The sequence below is a fragment of the Argiope bruennichi genome, chromosome 6 (genome assembly GCF_947563725.1).
Source record: "Argiope bruennichi chromosome 6, qqArgBrue1.1, whole genome shotgun sequence".
Lineage (NCBI taxonomy): Eukaryota > Metazoa > Arthropoda > Arachnida > Araneae > Araneidae > Argiope > Argiope bruennichi.
The window spans coordinates 73,928,637-73,949,038 of record NC_079156.1 but is presented as its reverse complement, the minus strand read 5'-3'; the positions used below and the strand labels follow the sequence as shown (position 1 = coordinate 73,949,038).

The 20,402-nt window shown below is 30.0% G+C and overlaps 1 protein-coding gene across 2 annotated transcripts in view; it reads left to right on the top strand.

Annotated features, from left to right (window-relative positions):
• Window positions 1–20,402, top strand: part of LOC129971364 (alpha-(1,3)-fucosyltransferase C-like) — a 71,590-nt gene that overhangs the window by 9,521 nt on the left and 41,667 nt on the right. The window contains exon 1 of one of the 2 annotated variants that reach the window (XM_056085063.1): window positions 11,805–11,948. The exons of the other annotated variant lie outside the window; for it this stretch is intronic. The gene's annotated coding sequence lies outside the window, so the exon portion shown is untranslated. Of the gene's footprint in view, window positions 1–11,804; window positions 11,949–20,402 lie in introns of those variants that run through there. 2 annotated transcript variants of the gene reach the window in all.

Here is a 20,402-nt window from a genome sequence, read left to right as displayed (position 1 = left end):
TTTTTTATACCATATAACTCTAAGGCGTATCTTATTCTCTCTACTATAATAATACTAATACGTCGTTGATTCTTTTTAATGTATAAAAATAATGGAAATCTGATTTTCTATACTACATCAACTAATGTGTACTTTACTCTCTTACACAATGATAATGGGAATCTTATTTTGTATATTATATAGCCTGGTTCTCTCTGCTATAAAACACTAATATGCTAATGATTTTTTGGAATATATGACCCTAATGCGGACTTGATTTTGTTTATACTATGTAATTCTAATACGTTCCTGACTGTCTGTACTATATAATGCTAATACGTCCGTGATTCTCTTTGATGTATGACACTAACAGGAATTTGATTTTCTATATTATATAATGCGAATGTATCTTATTCCCTTTCTTACATAACACTAATGGGAACCTGATTTTTTATATTATATAATGCGAATGCGTACCTGATTCTCTATATTATTTAATAGCATTGTGTATCTGATTTTCTATTGTAACAATAATGCGTAAATGATTCCTCATTCCCTATAGTATATAATGTGTATCTTATTCTCTGCACTGTTTGATTAATTAAATCTAAACACGAAGCATGCCATATAGTGGAAATATACAGAAAAAAGCTAGAAGAGAATACTTTCGCTAGCACTACGTCTGGCAAATTTAATGCGTATCAAGTGACCTTGAAGTGATTATATTACGTTCATGCATCTATTGTCAGCAAAATGAACTCATTGAAATATTCTTTTCCTACAGTTAAAACATTTTATCTCTAGAATTCTCTCAAACTAGCAATAATTCCTTTTTACAAGCAAGTATAGCTCGAATCTTATCTCTTATTACAGTAATTAAGGAAAAAAAAACTATGCTAGACGATGTACTCTCACCATGTATATAAGTATTGTTTTTTGCGTGCAGTTTATTGATGATACTTTTCATTAACGTTAGTTTGTCATTTTTTTCACCTTTTTTATCGTCCTGCCAGGTGTTTTTGTGAAATATTCATTCCTGTCATTAGGAGTGGGGAAAAAATCGATACATTTCTGTGAAAAGTGCATGAAATATGCATTAACTAACAAGAAATATTGCACCGTTAGTTGATGTGTGAAGTTAGGGAACCTGAATGTATGCGATATGCATTTGTAATGGAATAAAAAACAGAAAGAAATTACATAAAAACATTGGGCAATAAAATGCTTTCTAAACTAGAATTTTAAGATAAGATAGAAGCTGAAAGTGATCGATTCTTTTTTTTTTCTGTTACTTTAGAAAGAAGATGGTTATTGAATGTAGAAGTTTTGATGGTGAACTTCCATGCTGTTTGGTTGGGGAAAATGTATTCTACTATTTAAACTATTGTAAAACTGTATTATAGTACAATACACTCCGGAGTATCCGGCCTAAGCCGGCGGAAGGGCAGGCCGGTAACAAAAAAGTCGGATAGGCCGGCATTCTATAAATGCATTTCTTTGCCTACAACAACCAGAAGACAAAGTTTTTATATCAAAACTCACTGTTATATTACGTATTTTCTCATTTCTTATTGAGTACTAAGCCCTCCATTTATCTCAATGCGAACGCAGCCGCGGCCCGCTGAATCATAGAAGCAGTTGCCGGTAACGTGTCGAGTTAAAACAGAAGGCTCTTTACTGGTAGTTTATATATGTTTATATACTGCACTGCACATTTCAAGAGTTTATCAGAGAAAAAGTAAGTTAAAGGATATAAACTGTTCTCATTTTAACATAAATTCTGTAATTCCCAACTTAAATGCAGAAAAATAACCAAAACATTAACGTAAATTGTAGGCCTTTTTCTTAAGGGAAATTTATTTTTCATTGATATATGATTATACTACTGTAAAAAGGTAACCCTAAGATAAGAATCAAAACCTGTAATTTTTAGGTTTTAAAAAAATTCTTAATAGATGACTTAACAGACGCCTTACCTTCCTCATTTAATTACGATGAAAGAAAACTAGGTCGGATAGTTCGAAAGCCGGATAGTCGCAAAGCGGATACTCGTTCTTTAATTCTTTAACCTTAACAGCAGTCATCTTTAATGCGGATTGCCTATTCATTGCTGGGTCTTCTACGAGGTATTCATTGAAATGATCCAAAATAGCCTTAAATAGTAACATTCAAGGCTTTGCAACATATTCAATCACAGTCGTAAAAAATGAAACTTTCTGCTTTTTTTCATGTTAATATTTCGAAAAGGTTTTGCTAAATATAACAGATATAATTGGGAGAAAATCAGTGTATTTTTTCAGAGATATATTTATTGATTCAAATAATAAAAAAATATAATTATTTACATCATTTAGAACATTTTTACAATAGGATCTAGAGGGTATTTATAGCGTTTTAGTTTTATTTGCGTCTCGCTTTGGAAGAACATGAGAGAGATTTTAGAACTAACCTCATAATTTCGAACCGAAGGAAGTAACAATTTAGAAATCAGCTTTAAAAGTCACAATTTAATTAGCTATCTCATATAGTTTAAAAAGTTTGATATTCAAGTTTATAATGCCGGTATTACATATTTTCAATATGAAGTCCATTAGTTACATGGCATACATCAAGTTTGTAAAGGACATCTGCTGAACCTTGCAGTAGCAGCTGTGATACGGGTTTTAAAATCAAAGACTGTCGTTACACATGATGGCAATCTCTACAAATACCCGCCGTGTATATCGTGGTGGGCAAAATAACAAACAATACTTTTATCCTTGTGTCTTGAACAACTAATCCAATACCGGGGTTAGTTGTTCGGTTAGTCAGTGTTTCAAATGTACTTCCTCAATATCCTGTGGTGTCATTGATTTGAAAGCTCGCATCACAGCTGCTATTGCCTGCACGAACATGAAGACATGATATAAAAGTTAGCAAGAATTGCATTGTTCATTTGATGTATTCTGTATAATAAAAGGGCTGCATGCTGAATATTTGTAATGATTGCTTCCAAAACTTGAATATATTACTATCCATAACTTGTGCAAGAAATAAATGATCATAAAAGATGCGTCAGCCTACATCTTGACACAAGAACAAGAGATCGAAATTTTTTCCTATAGTGATTTTACTATGAGATTTTTTGATAGGGTTTCTTTGCCACGTGTAAACGTAGAAAAGGGAATCTTAAGTATCTTTAAAATAATGGTGTAAGCATTAGGCATTTTTATCCCTTCATTTGGAGCTTGAAAAAATGCTGAAGTCGTCAGTTTTCTAGAATGCGTGTGATAAATAATTAAATAAAATGTGGTGAATGTGGATCAAGAAATAAGAGAACATTTTAAAATGAAGTTAATATCGACTGAATTAAGATAAAACTTTGGAAATTAACTAAGTTTAAATTAGATTTTAAAATGTCATTGCATATATATTTATATATCAGAATCCATTGATAATTTCACTGAAAAATTAAAGATAAAATAGAGCCATTGTGTGTGTATAAAATGGTCGTTGTGTGTATATATAATGATATTTTAAAATCTGATTTAAATTCCGATTAATTTCCTGATTTTTATTTTAAATTAGCTCATGTTAACTTCATTTTAAAATGTTCTCATATTTCCTGATCCAATTCCTACTTTTTATTTGACTACTTTTAACACGCGCTTAATAAACCTGCTGATTCCGTGGTTCCCATACCAGGAAGAAATGGATAAAAATCCCTAGTATTTACGCATATACTTTTCAAAGAGACCTAAAATTTCCTTGTCTAAATCGACACGTTGCAAAGAACTCTCTATCAGAAATGTAAAATAAAAATGATAATCCTCATGTTACGCTTTTCAAAGCTAGACAGCTAGATTGATATTAAAATGTAGCACCTGCACTTCGAACAGAATCGACTAGGAAAGCAGGCGTTACAATAAACTGCTTCGACGGATCATTTATACTCATGATAAATTCGAGAGAAAACACCTGTTCCACACACGGAAAATGATATACGTCAAGTTACGCACACACGGCCGAGAAAGAATATTGATCGTCAGATTATCGCGGAGAATTGCAAACCTGAATAAATGAAACTCTTTTCTGGCAGTTGTTAAGCCGTAGATGTATTTATTTCATACCACCTTATTTCTGTAAGCAATTTTGCATTCCTAAATTATTTAGGATTTTTGTTTATCGCTTTTTTAATTATTGCCTGTTTCGTAAGAAGGAATAAAACCGATTGTGCTATTGTCTTTAAAATTGGTATTTGGAAAATAGAATGGATTAGGCTGTAAATATGTTACAGGCAAAGCAAGAAATCTGGCATTCTATAAAATGTCCCGATATTGTATATAGCCGGTTTAAAAATAGCTGGAAATGTATGAAACGATTCATATTTCATACATTTCAAAGACATTCTATAGAATGCCAACTGAGATTCTGACAAAGTATAAAGTACACCTCCGATTCATTTCAAATGACACTTGATAAGGCACGTAAATGTGTAAATGCCAGAAATTAAATGTAAATCAAAATGTTATTCAAAATTACCATGTTGCAACGAATAGATTAATTTTATTTTCTTATTTTTATATGAAAATTTTGTTTCCCTTAATAATAAAGACACAAATTTTGTTTTGTTCCACTTTTATTTTTCTTTACGTATTTTGAATAATTTTTTAATGGCACTCTTATTATTTTTTAAAAATAATATTTGTATTTTTGAGGAATTTCTTCATTTATATAATACTCTTATCAGAACCTTTTACCATAATTTTCTAAATAGCATTTATTATATAGAATACATAAGTATTTTATACAATGCATAGGGAAAGTATGTAATAATTATCATATTTCATACTTTGACTAAAAACATCCGGCATTTTAGACAATGCCTAGACATTCTACAGAATGCTGGCTTTTCATATTGCCGCATTGAAAAGTCCGAAGACGGCTCTCCATGGCCGAATGGTCATAGCACTGGACTTATGCTCAAGAGATCGTAGGTTCGAATCTCGCTAGCGACAATGAGATGTACAGATTGTCTAAATATTTAATTCTTTGCTTTTTATGTTTTCCTTTATTTCATGTTCCAGAAGATTCTGAACATTTCTTTAGTTTACCAGACAAGTTTTCTGGATTTTTCTTACTGTCTCCAGAAAAGCATTCTGGAACTTTCCCTGCTAGTATAAAAGCAGAGAATTTGTCAGTCTCTGAGTTCAGAGTTCAGTTAATAAATTGGTTTAGCTCTACTTCTTGTGTGTGCCAATGTGGTCCACACTAAAGTATCTACGTGGCAATACTTTGCGGTAACAAATATAAAGCGTTTCAATTGAACGAGAATATATAAGGCTCTAATATCTGCTTTGTATAGGGCAGATACAAACGACATCAATTCGGTCTTCCACATATATTGTAATTATGGCGGCTTTATTCCTCAAACCCAAATCCAAATAGATGAATAAAGCATGCTGGTTATATGATTAATTATTTAACAACCTAGCTGAAATTTGCACTAGTATCTATTGATCAAAGACAGACCAAATATTCTTGAAGCATATTTAGGTGAGACACAGTTAAATAAAAAAGAACTTCTAATCCGTTATTTCTTCTCCAGATCTTTACACCATAAACAGAAAAGGGTATTTGATGATGACTATATTAATTGGTGTATATTACAGATATCTGGATTGGACTGATGAGTGAAACCTGCGACCATCAAATCCATAATGACCACAATCATCAACGACCACAAATGTTGGAACCTAAATTCTGCCTGCAAAACATGGTAGCCTAGTTGTTTGCAAAAATATCTGTTGCACAATATTCGTGGGCAAGTTTATTGGCTAATTATTTTATCAAAACATTATTAGTTTCTTGGGCGTGAATAGTTAATAATTCAATGGTTCGTTAATAATTCAATATATAATTGGTTGGTTTATTTTATCAATAATTTTGTAATCGATTTTTATTTTCTAGCATGCTAAATTTCTGAAACTTATTACAGTTGTGTGCTCCCAGTGGCAATAGAGAATATAAATACTTTTTTATTTACTATTGATAAATCGAATGCGTTTATTTAATTTTAATTTAGTACGTGAATTTAAGAAGGATTAGCTATAGTATTTTATAGTAATTATTACAATGAGCTGTGCAATATAATAATAAAGCACATAATAATAAAATTCAAAAATTGTTAACCCTTATCGTGGCAAGATTGCTTTTTTGACGAAAAACAAAAAAAAAATGCATATAGGTAGCTTCTTTACGCTATAAAAAACATCAAAAAATAAATAAATAAATGGTGCATCTTGCAAAATCAAAAAAATGGCGCATCTTGACGGTTATTTTTCACAACTGATTTAAAATTATGACAGATAAACTACTATTTTTATTTTTGAAGTATAAATAAACGTCTAGAAATAAATAAATAAATAAAAATAAATATTTTTGAAGTATAAATAAACGTTTAGAAATGTCATGTGTTTAATAAAACTTAGTTAAAAATTATTTTATAGTGGTAGTATATTTTTATAAAGTTGTATGTATGGTATACTATACAAAATGAACATAAGGGTTAAAACAGTCTTTTATTAGTAAATTTTTTTCAAAAATTTTGAATGAAAAAAAACAACAAAAAAAAGATTAAAAAATTATTATATCAAAAGAAAAAATTCGCTTATAATTCGCTTAAATTTTATAAAATATTTAAATGTATAGTTATTATAATTAATATTTGTAATTAAAAAATTATTCTATTCATATTACATGGACATCTTGTCATTCGACTAGTTTGTAAATAAAAAATTAAAAGTATTGTGTGATTTTAATGAAATCTGAGCAAACTTAATTAAAACAAAAAAAAAAATTTAAAAAAAATGAGATATTCTGAGTTTCTTTTATGGTACAAATATGTCGTGCAATTGCATTAATTCCAAACCTTGCATCATATTCCGCAACATGTACCTTTTTTTATTCCATTTAATGCACCAAATACAATAAATCCCACCCATGCATTCTCTCCTTTTTTTTATGTCTTCCCTTTTATGTGCGTGTCAGCGTGCAACTTCCGTATGCGGCCTTTTTTCATCTCTGGAACCGGAAGAGAAACCTATTCAATCCCAAAACGCATCTTCGCAAGCGATACTTCTACTACTCGCCAAGCCTAGCAGCACGTGTCACACAGAACAGAGCATTCAATTTCACGTCTGAAGTTTTAATTACAGCGAATGGCACTTTCGACAGCTCCCGTTAAGTCATTTGCGTGCAGTTTCTGCAGCTGCTTTGTCTGAAGAAGAACCTCAAGGTACGCCAGACTGCTGTAATTGCACCGGGTTTCCAAGGCCACATAACTGACACCTGTCCTTGTTCTTTACAAACGTTAAACGGGAATTAATGGAGAGTTTTATTTTCGTCCGTAGAATGTCTGTCACCGGGCACTTTAGTCATTGAAAAGATGATTTTATTCTCTATTAATGGAAAATTTCGATTATCGGCTTTGAGTTATTTGGAGAGGTTGATTTTGTAAAAGACAGTACTTAACTTGGCTTTAAATATTTGTAAAGAAAGTAAACATATTTTTATATGTCATTTTTGTTTTATCATTCCGTTAAGAAATACTGTTGATGTTTTTATGATATGTTTGCGTATTTTTAAGATACCACGTGACTAAAGTTCTGTAGTTCGCATGGCGTTTGTTTTTACTTACGAAAAAACAGGCTCATAAAAATTCTATAAAATCATGACGGTTTTTGTACCAGGTTTATATCTATGTTTACAATTTTTTTTCACATACATTATTCTGCAGGAGAAGATAGAATTAAAGTTTTTCTTTATAAAAAAAGGAAAAGTAATATGAAATAATAGGAAAGAAAGAAATATTTAGAGAAAGTTATTAAAGTTTATCTAGAACACACACACACACATATGTATATATATATATATATGTGTGTGTGTATATATATATATATATATATATATATATATATATATATATATATGTCCCTTTCTTTTTGATATTACATGTTATACTGTCTCTTCTCATCTGACCTGGACATAGAGGGCATCAAATGTTCTAGAACTAACGGTGGATCTCGAATCTTAACAAGTATACTGTTTCCTTCATTTTTGTCTCTTATTTCGTCGCTAAATGGTCACTAAGTTTGTCGCCAAGGGAGAAAAATATTGATCCAGCTGCTATTATTGTATCTGTAAAAATATCTTCTTTATCAGGAGACTTACTGCTAGAGGAAGTGAAATTGTAGTTTCGTAACAACATAATCAAAAATCTTAATTAATCGTTCTTTCTTTTAATTTCTCAAATTATTATATCTTAAGCTTATACCATCTGTGGACATTAGTTATCATAAATACAATGAACCCAGTTCTGTTGAAGGAGAATTCCTCTCCCAATTCCCGGGTCTTACTTAAATTGGGACAAATTCCTGGACATCGGCCTCTACTTCAGCCATCAACCGCCTTTATCTATGGTTCCTAAACCTTTTTTCGATTCCTGATGCATTAGGTGAAAAAAAATTATGATGTTATATATATAAAATTCCAGCGCTCTTTTTGCAAAATAGTTGAAAGTCCTAAGAGACAAAAAAAAAAAAAAAAAAAAAAAATATCATGCAGTTGGAGTGCACAAAGCTTGTTTGTACTCGGAACATTCCAGCCTAGTCACCGTTGAATTCAGTGGGAAGAACTGGCCCCTTTCGTCTTCTATTATTGCTCAGTTATTCCATGGTAAACGAGTTTTGTGCTTTTTAGGTTTGGGTCTTATGCAGCCCCACCTCACTTAACATCTGCCGATTGATTCACTTTCTGTCTTCTTTCTTTACTTTCATTTTTTTTTTTTTTTTTTTTTTTTTTCATTTTTCGTTTTTATGGGACTATTGATGTAGGGAAAAAAACCAAACAGATTTAAAAATGGAGAAACATTTTTTTTTTTTAATAACTTCAAGGGTGCTGCAGCTGATCGCCTTTGCTCTCTTGATTCGTTTTTCTTCGCTTTTCTCTTAAGCTATTATTTGATTTTGTTTTTGCTTTTGCTTTTACGCTGTGTCCGGGAGAAATTTGTGTGTATTTGTATACATTCGTCTTCTTTTATTAGAAGTCATTCATCGGAAAATAGTTTCCGGTGATAATTTTCGAAAATATAATTAAAGGTTTTGAATTTTCCGAGATAATTCCCTTTTTACTTTCTCATATATGTAGTACAGAGAAAGTATAATAATCGTCAAAAAATTCGAACCCGAGAGTTTCACGAATTTACGCATTTTAGACCTTTCTGAGCTCGAAAAACATATTCTTGGAAAATGTCCGCCTGTCTGTCTATCTGTCTGTGGCAAAGATATGGCATAGTATATGGTCCAAATTTGTAGACTTCTGTCAATATCCATTTATAGGATCTTTGTCTGTCCGGCTGTTCAGATATAAGTTAACTCTATAACTACAAAATGAAGAGAGTTATATAGATAGTGTAGATAATCTATATCTATAGTGTAGATAAGAATCAAATTTTAAGAAAAATCCAACGAAGGCTTGACTATCTGTCGGTCTGTTCTTTCAGAAACGTATAAACGTGATAACTCAAAAACACAATGATTTAAATACTATATCAAATTTGGTGTGGAATTTTGTCGCTACAAGTGCAGTTCTGAGGTAAATTTCTGTTTCTATCAGTTTGAAAAAAGTGTTTGAAGCACAAATTCAGTTTTCGATTATTATTAATCTCATGGCAGGGATTAATCGCCAAATATCATACAATAGATTCAGTAAAATTGCTAAGTTCGCGCCAAAAGTTAATATTTCGTAACTCTTGTACGCCAATACCATGCAAGGCAGTTTCTAGTTTAACGTCTTTATTAGAGAGTATGCGAGAAAGCTTTAGGGATTCCTGCTGATTTCAAGAATTATTTTAATTGTCTTCTCTTGTGAAATATTCTTTGCATCACTCCTTGTTTTCGAACCGAAAAAAACATCATTGACTGAGAACTTGTTGATCACTCCACGTCTTTTCGGAATGAAACTGGTCTCAATTATCCTATGTGGCGATGACTCCAGATTCACAAAAACTAGAATTAACAAATGTGATTAGAATTATCTAAACTTTAACTCTTAGAAGTATTCAGTTTTTGCTTGCAATAAAAATATCAGTTCATTTCGTACTGTCAAATTTTTCTTCAATGAATTATTCTTCATTCAATTTTTATTTTCTTCAATGAATTATTCTTCATTCAATTTTTATTTTCTTCAAGGAATTATTCTTCATTCAATTTTTATTTTCTTCAATGAATTATTCTTCATTCAATTTTTATTTTCTTCAATGAATTATTCTTCATTCAATTTTTATTTTCTTCAATGAATTATTCTTCATTCAATTTTTATTTTCTTCAATGAATTATTAATGAAGACTATTCAGTCTGTCTTATTCTGTATTTGTAAAAGTTTATGAGCAATGGCGTTGGCCGGATATTGAATTCATATCTTGATGCGATCCCACAAAATTATCGATATTATCATTTTGAAAATATATTTCTCAACCGCGGTTATAAGTTATAAGTTTTCTGTAAAAGCTCCACGAACTAACGTTTAAATATATTTATTAAAAAATTAATTAAATAATTGGCAAAACCTGTAAAAGTGTCTTCAAATCTATAGCTCTGTATATTTTTGTCAGTTTTTATTTCATTTACTTTTATATATATATATATGTAATGATATTTTAACTCTAATTTCAATTTAATTAATTTTCAAGATTTTATCTTAATTTAGCCCATAGTAACTTCATTCTAAAAATATTCTCTTATTTCGTGAAACAATTCCACAGTCTCTACTTAATTAATTCAAGAGAAGCTTTGTTAAATGGTTGAATCAGCTAAAATCTAACTTTCCACACCGCGCGTGAAGAGATAAAATACCGCTGATCATGCAAATTCTTTTTTAAAATCTCCCTGTGTTTCCCCTACCTTCTCGGCGCCTGTAATGAAAATCCCTATCGAAATCTCATAATACATTAGCACTGTAAAGAAATATTTTCCCTATCAAAATCATAGGTTATATAACCAGGGATAAAATGTCCAAGAGCTCTTCCCTCATTCCTTTCTGTGTCGTCCTGTGTGCTCGTCGCTTGTACATATGCTTGCTTCTTCAAAATGAATAAAACGACGTCACGAAATTAAAAGTATCTTCATTGTCTTCAAACTGCATCATGCTTCACAACAAAATTTATTACATATATATATATATATATATATATATATATATATATATATATATATATATATATATATATATATATATATATATATATATATATATATATATATATATATATATATTATTATATATAATAGATATATTATCATATATTATGATATATTATTAATAGAGCCCTTCTGCTCTTTCTCTGTTGAATTTTGAGAATAATATATTTATGATTGAACTTTTGACGTCTACAATCTATACTTCGAATATATAAAAATTAAAAAAAAAAAAGAGGAAGCCTTGACCTTCATTTTATACATTTAGACGACATATTTTTATGAAAAATGTCATAAATTCTACACTCCATATTTGAAAATCAGTTACAGAAAGTAGCACATTTCCCAAATAATTATAATCTTTTCCTTATTTATTGCCGAGTATTTTAATAAATTACGAGAAAACTGTCATAAAAGTTCTACCAATTAGAGTTTCCGTTCATGTTCAACGTACTTTCTGAATCCGAGAAAAAGGATAAGAAAGGATCAGGTTCTCCAACGCCAGGCCGTTTCCTCTCATACAAATGAGAGTATTGCGTGAAGACGGTCCGTGTTTTGAAATATGGCCAAAAACGGGAACGTCCCTTTCCCATTCAGAGCCAAGGGCGTAGCTGGATTATGAGTACAGTAACAAAGAAAATACCTTTTCTTATGGAAACTTTGAGTTTACATCCAGTCTCGAAAGACGAATATTTTGAAATAGTGATATACTGGGAATTTTTGGCAGTGATGAAGGTAATAATATTCTGTACATTTTTTGAGATATAAAATATCTTGTTATTTTATTTATTATCATTTTGTACGGTTTGCTGTTTTGTCTTCTAGTCTTCCAATTTTGAAACTGCCACTCATAACAAAATAATAACCGTTATAATTAAAGGGGTTATAGTGGCGAATAATAAATATTGCCTAAAATTTGGCGAGTTCACAAATTGTACAGACTAAGTCTATGACAAAGGATACAGACGTGCTCTGATTGGTTCAAGCCTTGGCATCTTTTTGGCAATGTTTTGCCAAAAAGATGCCATGCCGAAATATATTTTTATAAAAATAAATAAAATTTATGAATTTACCCCCCCTCCCCCTATTTTTTACGGTTTACATGGAATATTAATCTGGAACAGATATACAGCGGAAAAGATCAAATCCTGAAACCTAAATTCAGGAAATATAAAAATTACAATTTATTAAAAATATTTTTTGTGTGTGTTTCTTTTTAATATTATTTTGATATAACTAAAAATATTAGCTACGAAATCACATATTCCGTTAAAGCTTACATATTTATACGTTTATGGGGATTAAGTAATCATCTCCCCATATGTAGTTGATGGGGAAGTAACAAACGTTCAGCAACAAGTTTCAATGACTGCATAAATTATCTAATAAAGGCACGAAAATCATAGAAAACTAAGAATTATTTAATTGCTGCATCATATGTTGAATAATTGCTTTCATATTGTTTTTATACTTCTGTGCATAAACAACATTAGTTACTTGTATTACTAGTATTATTAATAATATTTATTATAATTATTATTAATTAGTATTAGTAGTATTACTAGTAATATTAAGAGAAAACAATTATATTAATAAAAATTAGATCGTGTTGATATTCATTCGTATCTTCCATAAAACTAATGAAAGATGCAAGGTTTGAGCCAAATCAGCGAAAACTACACTATTATGAGTGCCAAACATTGCCAAAAATATGCCAAGGCTTAAACCAATCAGAGCACGTCGGTATCCTTTGCCATAGACTTAGTCAGTACAATTTGCGAACTCGCTTTGTGCGCTGTTTGATATACAAATGATATTTAGTATTTATCTAAAATATCATTTGTTTACTGTTTTGTCTTCTAGTTTCGCATTTTGAAACTGCCACTCATAACAAAGTTGTAATGGTTATTGTTAAAAGGGTTATAGTGGCAAATAATAAATATTGCCTAAAATTTGGCCGAATTCTTAAGTGCATACTACCCATTTTTAAAAAATATTGTTAAGAGTACCGTTGGCTTACAAATAAATCGGAAAAGTAGCATTTGAAAAGTCTGGAGACAACTTTCAGATTAAAAATTATGTCTGATCTCTTGCTAATATTTAAAAAAAATTAGTGATGGAAATCATGCTGAATTTTCTACTAAACAAAAAGCATTTATGGAAAGATCTGCTGTTGGTTTTATTTTCACTTGATTTAAATATTTGGCTTGAACAAAGAATTTAAGTAAAAGTCTTAGTTTTAATTATTTCTTCAATAATTAATCTTGTTACTTTATTTTTACGGCAACCGTGATAAATCGCCAAAAAATGAAAATCTTCGCCAACTTGATGGTTCGCGATTGGCAACTCAGCGTTAGTGATTTTGTCGTAATTTAAAAATCGCCAAGTAAACCCGGGAATATAATCATGACGAAATCTTGGCATCTTATGTTTAATGTAGATTGACGATCTTTGTGTCATTTGAAAATCGCCTTGTAAACGCGAGGGCTATAAAAAGAAAAACTATCCTAATTTCAGCAACTATAGGACACGGCATTTTTAGCCTGCAGATCTAAGGCATTATTTCTTCTGATGACGTCATATAACATATCATAATATGGGCTATACTGTAAATAATTTAGAAAAAAAAATTACTGAAGATTTTAGCTATTTATTTTGAAGCTAGACAATTTTTCCTTGGGCACATATAGAACGTTAATTAATTAATTTAATGGCGTTTTAGTAACCATATCATTATTACAGACATGTATAATTAAAAAATATCAAAAATACGCTTTTATTTATTTGAAAATGAGATTTAAAAAATGCTGCAAACTTATGTCTTAGTATTTAAAATCTGTTTCAATTGGAGATATGATTACTGTGCTAACAAACATTATAATAAGAATTTGCTTGATATGTTTTTGGTTACATATCATTTTCAATTTTGTAATGATGAATTCCATTTTAATATAAACAAATTCTGGCAAGCTTTCTGATGCCCTAGAATTTTGTGTATTCTCCATGACAATATTCCGTTTTAATATTTTCAGAATTTATAAATTATTCGATTAATTTTAATAAAGTTTCATTTCTATACTAGAAGTACCACAAGTACTAAATTTGAGAAAAATTCACTTCAAAATTTAATTATATTTTTAAAAACGAATTATAAGCTAGAATCTAAAAAAAACTGAAAATTAATTAAAGCAAAATAACTTATTACAACTCTAGTAAATTTCTCTGATGGATATAATTACAAATGTTTTATAATCTGAATTGAAACAATTTTAACAATTGTTTTGATTTACAGTTCATATGTAAACAAGGATTTCTATTTTCCCTTTCATTTCAGGATTTAATAATAACCAAAATATTATGAGATATTAATTGATAATACATGGTGTTGGTTAAGTTTAATTTTTGCCATCTAATTTATAAATTCTACAATTAAACTAGTTTTATGTTTTTCCGAAATCCATTTGACGAAAATCAAACTTTCAAAATCTATTTGGCAAAAATTCCAAATATGGAGTTTATTTTTATAACATGAAATATCTTTAATAAAACAAGTAATTGAAATATTTTAGCTGATCTGTAACTACTTTAATATCAACGTTTTTCAGTGATAAATTGGTACTGAAAATGTTTATTTTCATTATTTCAAATTGCAATTATAAAAAGTTCGCAAAATCGACTAAAATATTATCAGTTTTAAAAAAGTAATGTGAAATTTCATCAGAAATAGTTCAAATGTTAGAAGTGCTAATACTTTCTAAGATTTAATTAATTAATATGCCACAAAAATGAATAAATAATTAATAATTTAATAATTCACCTGCTAGAGGAAATATTAATTGAAAAATGTGTATGGTTGCTTTTCATTTTTGTCATATAATTTGTAAATTCTACAATTAAAATAGTTTGATTCCTTTCTGAAAGGCATTTGCGGGAAACGAAAGTTTTTAGTTGGAATTTACTTCTATTTCATGAAATATCTTTTATAAAACAAGTAATCGAAATATTTTAGTTGTGCCATAAATACTTTTATATCAATTTTTTTTCTGTAAAAAATTCTTATATTGCAAATGTTTACTGTCACTGCTTCAAATTACAATTGTAAGAATTACACAAAATCAACAAAAAATTATCAGTTTTAAAAAGTAATGCGAAATTTCATCAAAAATCCTAGAAAGTTAAACTATTAGATGTGCAAAAGCTTTGTTTTTAAGATATAATTAACTTGATACATAAACTCTAAAAATGAATTAAAAATATTTAATAATACGCCTGTCAGGGAAACATTAATATATGAGAAAACAAACATTTAAAAAATCTTATTTGCTCGTTTTTTTTATGCATAATCATAATAAACTTTTCATACAAATGTATCTGTATTCATCTTTGACCTCCGCATTTTCTGTTTACACGATGGCGGTTAATCTCTAGAATAGAAGATTTCACAATTTTCGAAGACTAAGCATTTCTACCGACAATAACACCAAGTATCATTTTCAATTCCGACTTCTTACGCGAGAATGGCCTTGTCATACGACTCAACACTCGATTGTTCTCGCCAGTGTGTCACAGTATGAACAACAACCTGCCGGGCAGCTGATTCTCGTCACTTGAATTTATTTAACCGGATGTGGCAATTGAGCAATCAGTCTTCGTCACTGAAGTCGGAAGAATTGATCGAGAACGCTTAAGTTCCATTCTCAAGCGATGAATCATATCGTTGCTGAGTCTTAAAGGTAATGTCACTGTAATTCCATATTACAGCTGGCTTATTGATTTGTTTAAAAGATTTTACTTTCGGATGACATCGAAATGGGAGTTAAATCACATTCACTTTACAAATAGAACCGCCACGCTAATTTAAATTTGAAATCTACAGTAAATTTTCTACATGAGATTTCTTGATTAAAAAACGTACTTAACAATTAATAGAAATAATTCTCTTTCCTCAAAAACCTGCTTCACAGTAAATAGAAATGATTGTCTTCTCTTAAAAACAATGCTTCTCCCAAATTCAGCAATAAATAGAAATAACTGTATTCTCTCAGAATCATACTTCACAGTAATAAATAGAAATAATTGTCTTCTCTCAAAAGTATACTTCACAATAAATAGAAATAATTATCTTCTCTCAAAAACATACTTCACAATAAATAGAAATAATTATCTTCTCTCAAAAACATACTTAACAATAAATAGAAATAATTATCTTCTCTCAAAAACATACTTCACAATAAATAGAAATAATTATCTTCTCTCAAAAACATACTTAACAATAAATAGAAATAATTATCTTCTCTCAAAAACATACTTCACAATAAATAGAAATAATTATCTTCTCTCAAAAACATACTTAACAATAAATAGAAATAATTATCTTCTCTCATAAACATACTTCACAATAAATAGAAATAATTATCTTCTCTGAAAAACATACTTCACAATAAATAGAAATAGTTATCTTCTCTCAAAAACATACTTCACAATAAATAATGTTATGGATTTTACTTCCTCGTCCGTAAGGATTCTTTACGATTTGATGGTCAATGCAGAAATAACCAGTTCTTTAGTAGAAAACAACGGCGACTTTAATTTAACATGAAGACACTAATACAAAGACGACAAATATTTAAAGCCTAGACGAACACAGGACAGCACACAGCAGCGCAATACAGCAAACAGTAGCCCACAAGTAGTAATCGATCACAGCACACAAAGCGGCCAGACAGAATCCAGCAGGAGAGGGGATCCTCGAAGCTTCGCTATACGCTCTCTCCAAATGGCTGAACTTCTTCACAGTCTCCTCGCTTTAGCTGTAACTAACTGCCGATTCAATACTACACGACTGGCTACGCACAAGACACGATGCTGCTTCCACAATAGGACTCGGCACACAGCTCAGTTCGGCAATGGCTTGGGCTCCACACAACGCTAGAACTCCGTCGTTGCTTCGCTATCCTCTTGGAGACTCGTTACTTGTCTACGACTCCGACTACGCTTCCAATCACGATTCATTGCAGCTTGAGACTGCCGTCCTGAAATATTGAAACAATAGCAAAATCTATTTTAAAAAGCAGATTGTTTATTCAGTAATCCAAGCATTGAAAACAATATTAAACAGAACATTATTGTGGGGAAAGACAACGACCAGCATTAATACTTGACATATATTTATTAAGAAGCGATATATAAGTTAATGAAGGGACAAAATATTACTTAACTAACATAAAAATGCATAAAAAAGGTAAATGAATGTGATAGGAACGTCTTACCGTCTCGTCTCCTAGTTTAGGAGCGAAACCATCATGTGATTATCATGATATAATCAGTGACGCAACATGACACCGGACAGAATGCGAGAAAACATTATTATACGAAATTTTAACGAAAAATGTAAATTACATCTTAAATAATAACAATAATAATTTTCCTATGAGCGACAGACAGTTCCTTGTAAAACGTCATTTGGTAATGTGAAATACAATCATTATTTTAAATTAGTGAAAAAAGAGAATCAAGATTCTGTATAGAAAGCGTTATGAGAAAATATTTAATGGACTATTAATAATTATTAAGAGAAGCGCGTACAAGTGTTTTTATTAACCATAGCCTTAATACCAGAAAATCAGAATCACCTAAACCATATCATGATTCTACAGCTGGCAGATCGATAGATTACACACAACAAAAAAAAAATTGATTGTTGCGTTTTATAAGTATTCAATGTGCCGTCCTTCATTTATGAGCTCAGCTATCAGATGAAAAAATAAAAATTTCTAATGCAACAGTTCTGCTCAGCATTATTCATTAGGCTACGAACGCAAAATGCGGTACATTATATCACTATATGAAAAAGCTTTAGGGGAAGATTCTATTTGCGGACTTGGATATGATCTTTGAGGGTTTTCTGCGTCCTTTTCCAGTTTCTATGAATGCATTCAAGGGATGCAGCCTCTTATAAAGAGATCTAGCCAGAGGGAACCGAACCGAAGGACCGAAACTTTCTCACATATTCCCTAATAAAAGTATTATTTTTTTTATCTGCATAAAAATTTGGATCTTGAGTAATGGTGTGAACAACCAGAGAACTCAGATTTTTATTTCTATAGTCCACACATAAGCGCAGTATAAAAAGAACTAAGAATGTATTTTAGAAGTCATTTTTTTTCAACGATTAAAACCAAAACTTGACACAGAACAGCAATTTTAGTAGCAAAAATATATACTAAATTTCATTTATTTAAGCCTTTATATGTTCGAGTTAACGTGTTTGCATGTATGAAGATGCACTGACAGATAGTCGCTCAATCCTTTCGTGAATTTAATTCAAAATTTGTTAAGTATCTACATTTTAGATATTAAATCTGCAACGATACCGACTTATTATTCATATATCCCTTTACGTTTAGTAATTATCATGTTCGCTTATACTCGGACAGCCGAACAAATAAACATTTTCTGAATGAATATCATTCAAAATTTAATGGAAATCTACGAACTTGGTGTAAAGACCCTATTCCAGATTTCATACATCTAGAACAAAACATTTTTGAGCCATAGCGTTCATAGTCAGAGAGTCAAACAAATGTAATGTCAAAAATATATTTTTTGAACTCATGGAGTCTAAAAGATGGAATTTCATCAAAAAAAAAAATTGTTTTAAATTTTTTTGGTGTTATTTATAATACTTTTTCTTTGTAAATTCCGTATACGAGAAAATAAAAGGAATATGTTAAATTGTATAAATAAAATCACTCTCCTTGTTTTATTATATACTTCAAACGACTTTTTTAATAATATTTGCCTTCAACTTATTAATATTTGCATGAATTTATACTCAAAATTAAATCTTGTATTACACGAATCCTAGCACACCCACATCTAAATATTACTTTATGCAATTTAAAAGCATTTTATACACGATTGGAATTGAATCCGAGAATTTTTAAGACTTGTTTTCAACAACTTGCCTTTGTTCAAATCTAAATTTTTTTCATTTATTCCTAAAGATTTTTAATTCTCATTTTTATGTTTTTGCGCTTTATACTGTTCTAATAACCAAAACAATTGCATTTCTTCTTCTTTTTTTTAATTTTCAGCTTGTAACACAGAAAATAGGTAAATATTAGAAATAATGCAAACATATGTTATTTTCAAAATACAATAGACAGTTGCAACTGTCTACATTTATTTCTGATTCATCGGAGCTGTCAAGATATTACAATAAAGGAAATGGCTGTTTTCGACACGCATTATGAAAAGCGTGAATCGTATACAATACGCATGTTGAATTCATATTCAGAGGAAATGAAGGGAAGAAAATATTTTAAAAAAATCGTTTGCAAAACATATTTTTATCGTTGCTGATACCACCTGTATTTCAATGTCACGCCACAATTCGTTGCGACATTTTTGTTTTGTTATTATTATTGTACTATGATTCAGATTATTGCATACTTAAAAAAAACATTTTAGAGGCTGTATTGCAAAATTAATGCCATGTTTTGGGATTTTTAAATATAAAAAATAGTCTTGGTTTTTGTTTTAACTTTCTTGTAGATTCATAATAATTTATAGACTCATAATTCATCTTGTAGATTTATAATAAAGACATAAAAATAAATATTGATTTTCATATACAGTGAACTCCTGAGTATCCAGTTCGCGACTATCCAGCTTCCGTACTATACGTTTATTTTATCGTAATTAAATTAGGAAAGCACGGTGTCTATTAAGTCATCTATTTTGGATTTTTTCGAAAACCTAAAAACTGTAAGTTTTGATTCTTATATTAGGGTTACCTTTCAATATCTGTGTAATCATTTAGCAATGAAAAATAAAATCAGTTTGAGTCAATTTTCTTTAAAATTACCCTACAATTTGGTTAATGTTTTTGTTTATGTTTCCTGCATTTAAGTTGGGTACTACAGAATTTATGTTAAAATATGAACAGTTTATATCCTTTAACTTACTTTTTCTCTAATATATTCCTGAAATGTGCAGTGCAGTATGTAAATATATATAAACTACCAGTACAAAGTCTTCTATTTTAACTCAACACTTTATCGACAACTGCTTCGATGATTAATCGGGCCACGGCTGGGTTCACATTGTAGTAAATGGAAGGCTTAGCACTCAATAAGAAGTGAGAAAATACGTATTATTACAGTGTGTTTTTATATAAAAACTTTA